This window comes from Phocoena phocoena, chromosome 2 (genome assembly GCF_963924675.1).
Source record: "Phocoena phocoena chromosome 2, mPhoPho1.1, whole genome shotgun sequence".
Lineage (NCBI taxonomy): Eukaryota > Metazoa > Chordata > Mammalia > Artiodactyla > Phocoenidae > Phocoena > Phocoena phocoena.
In genome coordinates, this window is record NC_089220.1 from 17112035 (window position 1) to 17121187 (window position 9153).

General features: G+C 41.3%; 1 pseudogene; it reads left to right on the forward strand.

Moving 5' to 3' along the window:
• The first annotated feature begins 239 nt into the window (after positions 1 to 239).
• Positions 240 to 8675, forward strand: LOC136118337 (fascin pseudogene; annotated as a pseudogene).
• Positions 8676 to 9153: the final 478 nt, after the last annotated feature.

Below are 9153 nucleotides of genomic sequence, written 5' to 3' on the forward strand. Positions count from 1 at the left end.
AGCTGTTCACACACCTCTCTCCCATGCTGTGTAATATAAAATCTATCAGATTAGGATTTACTTGTATGATCCTTCTATTCCAAAATCAACACCCTGCTTGGTACATGGTAGGCACTTTGAATCCCAGTCTATGCCAAGAGAGGCCATGTGTGATCCTGGATTTTAGGGGTTAAAAAGTCAGGGGATGAGAATTCTCATTTCTGGGGCCAACCCAGGGTATAATTTGGTATGTACTGATAATGGCTGTGGCTTGTGCAGAATTGGAGAATGGCACCAACACGTGTAGCATAATGGGATTTGATACTACAGCAAGGTTATCAACATCCTGTCTCAGATATCAGGAAGTGTCTCGACTAGAAGGTACAGAGACTACAGGGCCAGCAAATCAACTGTTATGACTGACTCACTACTGAAGTCAGGGCCCTGTTTCTGGTAACATCTTCCCCTGGGACAAATAAGAGAAGAAAAAAGTGGTAAATGCTACACAAAAGGAGAGAGAACGCTTTCCTATGCACACGTGGGGACAACCCTGGTGATAGTCCATAAATAAAGGCTTATCCATAATATGGATAAAGGATATCCATAAATAAACAGCTGCTTCTACACAGCAGGTGAGAGGGGAACCACATAAAGACTATATGCATTGTTACTGTGCCATAAATACATCTGTAGATATATACAAACAATAGGCAAATATTCACATGTATATTTATATATATGCATATGTACACAAAAATGTATGTATGTGTGTATGTGTATAGTTATTTTGTTAGTTAAAATTTTTCCAGTGTGCAAAGAAAATATATACAGCATGAGCAGGACACTTCTGCAGGAAAAGTGCAGAAGTTTGAGTGTTATTTCCTACTGTGGAAGACAAGATGCCATCATGAATAGAAGAGGCAGTTTCACATATATTCACTAGAGAAAGGATTGTTGTTTTAACAGTAGTTTTTCAGTCATATATAACACATCTTAATTTATATCAAGATGTCATATAAACGGAAGAATCTGTCTCTAGAAGTTTGTAAAGAAACTTCTCATCTGTAAACCAACAATTGTGATTTCTTCAAAGTACAGAAAAAAGTTTAATTCTCAGGTTAAAAAAGAAACTTTCAGGCATTTTAATTTAGTTAATATTCAGTAAGCTAAATAACAGCAGGTGAGAGGAGAGCCACATAATTTTATATTTAAATATAAATATTATATTTATATTAGGAGAAATCAAAGTAAAAAATCCATGAAATTAAAAAGCAAAATTAAAGTGGAACAATTAAAATATATATATAATTTATATGTATATGTTTGTATAGATATATATGCATTATATTTATGAAGATGCAGATGAAAGGATCTGATTGTGAGGGTATTGTTAAATATATAAAAGATAATGGGGAACTCTATAAGAAAAGATTTCTGAGGATGTATGAGGGAATGGCCTCCAATATATATGCTTCAGCAGAGGAAGGCAGGACAAAATAGAGGCAGGTGTAAGTAGTTTTTTATGCATGGAAGTGGGAAATTGAGGAAGAGATCATCATGTTTTCTCTGTGAAGTAAGAGATAAAATGGTTTGTCTGTGGAAGTCTGGGAAGCATTGCTGAGTTCCAGTTTTGAAAAATGTGGGAAAGAACCAACACTTTCAATACAGTAAAGAAATCATCAGGAAGAAACTTGGAGTAAGATTTACTGCAATTTTTTATGACTGGAAAGGGATGCTGATAACAGAACTGAGATGCCTAAAGGATCATATGAATTTAGAAAGGCGATGAATTGCAACTTTCACTGAGGCCCAGAAACAACCATAGCTAGGAAAGCAGGTTGTAATCCAAGAGAGTGATACCTGAATTTGTGATTACATAGTAGAAATAATCTACATTTAAATAAAATTCAGAATGTGAGAAATAGGGGGCTAAGGAAAAAGTCTTAGAGATGAGGACATTAAGGATAGAGAGTCCATGGTTACACTGGTATTACCAAGGATGATAAAGGCAGGATTTGGGTGGGGAAAGGTTAATGAGACAGTCACCAAAAGCTTTGGTAAACAACAGGGAGTGTACTAGATGTTTCTGTTGATGATGGCAATAACAAAGTGGTGAGAAATGTATAGTGAAGTGTCATGGATCTCAAACGAGTTGAAGGGTGTGGGTGTGCGTGTGTGTGCTAGTTTTACAAGAGAGTAGAGGACTTATTACTAGCATTACTACAGGAGAGTATAGAGTACAGTAATACTACTTCACTATCCAGGGGTACAGATGTGGGAAAATAAGCAGCTAGCATTTAAGGGGGCAGGTTAAAGTGGTATCTTCTGCTGAGAGTCAAATTTCACTTATGGCAAAGAAATGAAGATGCTAATGATAGGGCTTTTTTGATGATTCCAGATTGATAGTTTTAGAGATTATGGTGGGAAAATTTTGGAGGTAAAGGTGTGGTAGAGAGCTGAGTCCAGGAAACACTGGGGAGAACAATGTACAGTACAGGATAAAAAAAACACTAAGCCTTGCACATGAGGCATTGATCAATTTAAACAGAAAAGAGACCAGTGATGAATGGAGAACCCCTTTGAGCATGGTGTTATTAAGTGTAGGGACATGATAGTTTGACTTTTTCAACAGGAATGACTATAGTCCCAATAGGTTCCAACTCTGTCTATATGACATACATTTGGGATGAAGGTAGTTAGAGAAACCACCACCATAATAAATTAATACATTGCCATTTTATTTATATATTAGCCCTCCGTAAGTCTTTTTAGTGTGAATCATTGTAAGAGCATAATAAGTTTTATTATATTAATACCATTGATTTTCTGCATCTGCAAATCTAATGTCCGGTCTTTAAATCAGTATCTTTTCATCAAGGTCATTACATTTATAGGAGGCAGAGACTTGCAGCCAGAGAGTTTACTTTGGGAAAAAATTACATTATCATACCTTTTCAAGCACAACACATATGTACACAGATTTTTACCATATATGAAGAAAAAAATCAACCCATTAATCAGTATCACAATGAGACAGGCTATCCCCACTCTTGACCAAGAGCTTATATCTTAATTTTCTGAACTGTTAAAAAACATTCATACAATTGCCTATCTTTCACACAACTATATATCCTGCCAACTATCATTCATCTTTCTAAAGTAGAACTCAATTATAAGAGACCTTTGGAAAATGGGGGAAAAAGTGACTACTTGATTTCTTTGACTGCTCCTTTTTTTCACTATGCCAACATGCATTTTTCTAGATCACTTTCTATATACTAGAAATCGTGTTAGGTCAAACCTCTGACCTTGAAGAGTTCATGAGTTTATGGTGTTCAATTCCCTCAACCTTCTGGCGATCCTACAGTTGACACACTTCAGTTTCTGATTTCATGTTGAATATTGATTTTCCAACATTTTCAACAAAGAAAGGTCATCCTAGCAAAAGGTCCTTTACTTTAGCAACAATTTAATTTTTTTTTTCAAACACAAATGCTAAAACCCATGGCCTTCATTCAAATAAGCTTTCATTTAAACAGATTTTCTTCTTTTCTCAGACTTGAATTTAGCTTGTGACTTGACAGTTGAACAGCTGTTGACTTAAATTTCCATAAGACTGTATGTTTTGAAAAAGAAGATTAAAATACCTCACTTTTCTATTCAGGTCCAACAAAAACAAGGGCAGTTAAACCTAAACTATTTGGCTAAGAGAAAGAAGATAGAATTCTTTTCTTTTGCATTGTATCCTTTCATATCACTCCCCCATATCCCCTCAACCAGGATACACACACACACACAAAGATACCACCTGTTCTTAAAAGGAGCCCAAACTTGATTTTTCATGGAGATTTGTAGAAACACATGTAATGAAAATAGTACTGTTTATTTGACATCAAAGACCTTCTATTTCTGTCTATCTTTGTCAGGAGCTTTTAAAGCAATCTTGATAGCTGGCTTTATTGGATAAAATATTAAAACCTCCACAAAAGAAAGAAAAAAATAGAAATACTCAGGCACTTTAATTAAAACTTTGGAATAGAGATCCAGGATATTTTAGGTTAAATTCAGACACTCTGGCAGAACTTGTATGTACACATTCTTATTTGAACCACTCATTCGGTGCTCTTTCCTTTGTTTAAGCCTGGTGTTAATTCAAGTGGAAGAGTCGGAAGACTTTGCCTTCAGTATTTTTAAATAAAATAACCCTCTTGAAATGTATGTAACATTATAAAATCAGTGAATGCTACTTTTTTGGCAATCTGTTGAAAGGGAAATAATAAAAGTGGGTAAGACACTTTTCTCTGATTTCACTGTATATGTAACCACGGTCCCCCCCATTCTGTTTTCATGTAGATGCAAAACAAAAAACAAGTGTACAGTTATCTTGGATCTTAAACTAGAGAAGAATTCATGTAGTTATTTAAGGATAATGAGCTACATCAACAGTATCAGTCTGGCCAACTATGTAGCAGGCTTAATCAAGCAAAGCTGAGTCAGGTGCAATATTGAGTTCGGTAGGCCACACATGAAGGTTCAGGTAAGTTAACTAAACCATAGGGAGCTGCCATTTAAAAACTAGATCTTCAGGGCTTCCCTGGTGGCGCAGTTGTTGTGAGTCTGCTTGCCGATGCAGGGGACACAGGTTCGTGCCCCGGTCCAGGAAGATCCCACATGCCGCGGAGCGGCTGGGCCCGTGAAACATGGCCGCTGAGCCTGCGCGTCCAGAGCCTGTGCTCTGCAATGGGAGAGGCCACAGCAGTGAGAGGCCCGTGTACCGCAAAAATAAATAAATAAATAAAATAAAATAATAGAACTTCGAAGTTCTATACATATTTTATTAGATTTCACATTGTAAAAACATCCCATATGTAAAATAGTGTTACATGTTCTCCAGAAAAAAAGCATTTAGTGAACGTGAATTTTTATTAAACAATTTGGAATACAATTTTGATCATCAATATGACTGAAATTCTATGAGAATCCATCCACTCACTCAGTCAGTGTTTATTGAGCACTTGCTGGCTTCATTCAGCAAACATTCTTTGAGCACCTTCTCTGTGACAAACATATTTGTAGATATTGAGGACACAAGAATGAAATGTCATGTCTCACGTCTCAACAATATAGAGATGAATGACAGATTGCTTCTTCCTTTAAAGAGGTGTTGACAACTCCGAGAGAAGCAGGCATAACTAATTCTATGTCACAATAACATATAAAATAGGAATTACTAAAAAGGTTGTTAGTGCTAAGATAGAAATCAATTAATTGAGTAGGGGAAGGATCAGGGAAGATTTCCCAGCAGATTGATAATTGTCCACTAAGGACGAGGAGACATTCCCTAGGTATTGCAAAAGAAGGAGGAGTTCTCAAATCTATGAATGCTAAGGAAGATTTTATTTAGTTTTGACATATTTTTATTTGATCTGCTTTTTCACTTATTGTATACATACATTTCTATATAAGCTTATTGCCCTAAACCTCATCATTTCAATAGCCATATTGCATTTTAATGCATGAATAAAGCACAGATTAATAAACTGTTCACTTACTATTAGGTATCTGGTTGTTTCTAGTGTTTCATTAAATTGCCAGATATTTCAGAAAAAAATAAATTTTGAGAAATGGAAGTACATTCACAGGATTGACCCTATAGTTTTACAGATGTTAAGAGTTTCAAGATTTATCTCTGAGGAAACTGCAACAATTTATTTTAAATACTACCAGTGATATTTAAGTACACTTGATTTCCCAGAGTTTAAACAATTTTTTCTAGATCAACCATTAAATTTCAGCTTTACCAGGGCAAAGATTATTTCACTCATTAATATATACCTAGGACTTAGCATAGTGCCTGATATAAACACTCAGTATTGAGCTGCTAAATGGATGAATAAATGAATGAATGGGTGGACACCACCATCTTAACTTACCTCTGTTGATTTAATAGGTGTGTTTCAGCATCATAGAGTTTGCTTATATTCACATGTTAGTTTATGATTTTATCATCATATACTATCCACCAGGTACTACATTAATGTTATAGGTTTAAGTTGCACACAGTCTGGTTCTTAAACAGTAGACATACTACCTATTCTTCCCAGATGAAGCATGCCAGTCTGTTATTTGCACAACTCCAGAGACTGGTAATGACTATCTAAGCCTACTTTCTTCTTTGCCAGATATCCGCTTTTTCATCCAGCAGTGGCCATATCACCCATTTCTTACTATTGAGACTAAGATAAAGTTTTCTGAAAAAAACTTCTTGGAATTATTTTTCTTCTTTTGTTGGAAAAAAAAAAAAAAAGAAAGAAAGAAAACCACCTGAGGAAAAACCCATTTTTATCAGCATCTCCCATGATTATTTATTTTGAATACAGCCATGATGTCTGGAGGTGTTGCAGCCATCTGGAAACCACATTTCAATATGCCTACAGTCAAAAAAAGTAACCAGCTTCAGACAACAGAGTAGAAGAATGTCCTTGGTAAAATTATTGAGTTGTATCAACTCTAGATTGCCCATCTCCGGACTTCCTTTTATTTAAGATAATTAAACACCGCTATTGCTTAAGTCATTCTGGGTGGGGTTTTCTATTATTTGCATCTGAAAATATTCCTGGCACAATTTTACTATGGAACTTTATGAAGGATATACTTAAACCATCCATCATAGCTTTAACGTTCTCCTTTTTCTCATCACTGATCAAACCTCTTTTGATCTGGAATAAATATTACATTGTGTTTTTCTTTAATTCGACAAGTTGATTCTATTTAGGTATATCCCTTGCAGTTTATTTCAGCTTGTGGAATGAAGGAAGAGATTAATTAATTAATATTTAAACTCAGATTTAAAGCCCATGAAAACATACTGACTCATATTTCTGTACTCCTTTTTTTTTTTTTTTTTTTTTTTTTTTTGCGGTATGCAGGCCTCTCACTGTTGTGGCCTCTCCCGTTGCAGAGCTCAGGCTCCGGACGCACAGGCTCAGCAGCCATGGCTCACGGGCCCAGCCGCTCCACGGCATGTGGGATCTTCCCAGACCGGGGCACGAACCCGTGTCCCCTGCATCGGCAGGTGGACTCTCAACCACTGTGCCACCAGGGAAGTCCCTGTACTCCTTTTTGATCATTGTTGGAATTTATGTAGTCAATTTTTAGCTTTCTTTCCACTGGACATTTTTATTCTTTTTAATATTATGTCAAAAAATTGTGGTGATTGTAGAGCGCTGCTTAGGGTACGCACACGGCCGAGGTAGCTGACAAAGGAGCAGGGGGCTGCCGCAGGAACCTGCCACCGACCTCCCTGGCTGCACGGGCCTCGGGTTCGCAGCCACTTTGACTGCCAACTGCACGGCCGAGGCCCCGCAGATCGAGTTCGGTCTCATTAACTGCAGCAACAAGTACCTGACGGCCGAGACGTTCGGGTCCAAGGTGAACCAGCGGGCCAGCAGCCTGAAGAAGACGCGGATGCTGGTGCAGCTGCCCGATGAGCTGGGCAGCGGGCAGCTACCTGGCGGCAGAGAAGGATGGCAACGTAACCTGCGAATACGAGGTGCCCAGCACTTTTCCGTCGTGGCGCATGACGAGGACGGCTGCAGGTCTCTTTAGTCCGAAGGACACCGGCTCTACTTTGGTGGCACTGAGGACTGCCTGTTGCGCTTCGCTCGGACTGCTTCGCCGGCTCAGAAGTGGAGCGTGCACATCGCCACGTACCCGCAGGTCAACAACTGCAGCGTGGCCCGCAAGAGCTACGCGCACCTGAGCGTGCGGCCGGCGGACAAGATCGCAGTGGACCGCGAAGTGCCCTGGGGCGTCAACTAGCTCATCACGCTGGCCTTCCAGGACCAGCGCTACAACTGGGACCCCAAGCCCGCCACCAGCTACACGCTCGAGTTCTGCTCCGGCAAGGTGGCTTTCCGCCACTGCAAGGCACCATCGGGGCAAGGGCACCAAAGTGGGGAAGGATGAGCTCTTCGCCCTGGAGCAGAGCTGTGCCCAGGTCATGCTACAGGGGGCCGACTAGAGGAACATGTCCACGAGCCAGGCTATGGACCTGCTGGCCAATCAGGACGAAGAGACCAACCAACAGAATTTCCAGCTGGAGATCGACCGCTATACCAAAAAGCGCGCCTTCCGCACCCACTCGGGCAACTACTGGTTGCTGACAGCCACCCGGGGTGTGCAGTCCACCTCCTCCACCAAGGACACTGGTTGCTACTTTGACATCGAGTGGCATGATCAGAGGATTATACTGCGTGTGTCCAATGGCAAGTTTGTGACAGCCAAGAAGAATGGCCACCTGGCTGCCTTGGTGGAGACAGCAGGGGACTCAGAGCTCTTCTTCATGAAACTGATCAACAGCCTCATGATCCTGTTCCGTGGGGACCACGGCTTCATTGGCTGCCGCAAGGTCACGGGTATCCTGGATGCCAACCGCTCCAGCTAAGATGTCTTCCCGCTGGAGTTTGGAGACGGCGCCTACAACATCAAAGACTCCACGGACAAGTACTTGATGGTGGGCAATGCCTCCTGGGTCACCAGGAGCAGCGACACCCCTGTGGACTTCCTCTTCGAGTTCTGTGACAACAAGTTGGTCATCAAGGTGGGCAGGCACTACCTGAAGGAGAGTCACGCGGGGGCCCTGAGGGCCTGCGCTGACACCTTCGACCACATCACACACACTGTGGGAGTACTAGGTCCCGCCTCCTGCCTCCCCTTCTCCTCCCTGCCCAGACCCCTCCTGTTCACTGTTCTCCAGGTGGGCTCTGCTGCGGCCAGAGCCCCTTACCTTTCAAACTGGAAACCCAGAGAAAACAGTGCCCTCACATGTTGTCCCATGTGGCCTCCCCCCGGGCCGGTCAGCGGCCCTGACCCGGTCCTTGGAGGGATTTCAGTTCCCTCTGCCCTCTCTTCTCTGCCCTGAGAGAGGCTAGAACTTCTTTCTTCTGACCTCAGATGACTCTGAGACTTATTTCCCCGAAGAGGCCAAGGAGAAGTGGAGGGCTGGGCGGCCTTCCCGAGCCCCTGGGAGTGGCAGGTGTGTAACTGGAATCCCCTGTCCCCTCCTGAGCGCCCCCCTTCCCCCAATTCCCAGGAGCCAAGCTCTTGCCCCAAGCCTGTGGGAGGTCCCCCTCGTGCACCATCCCTGCGGATGGACAGGAGGCGGCTGGCTCC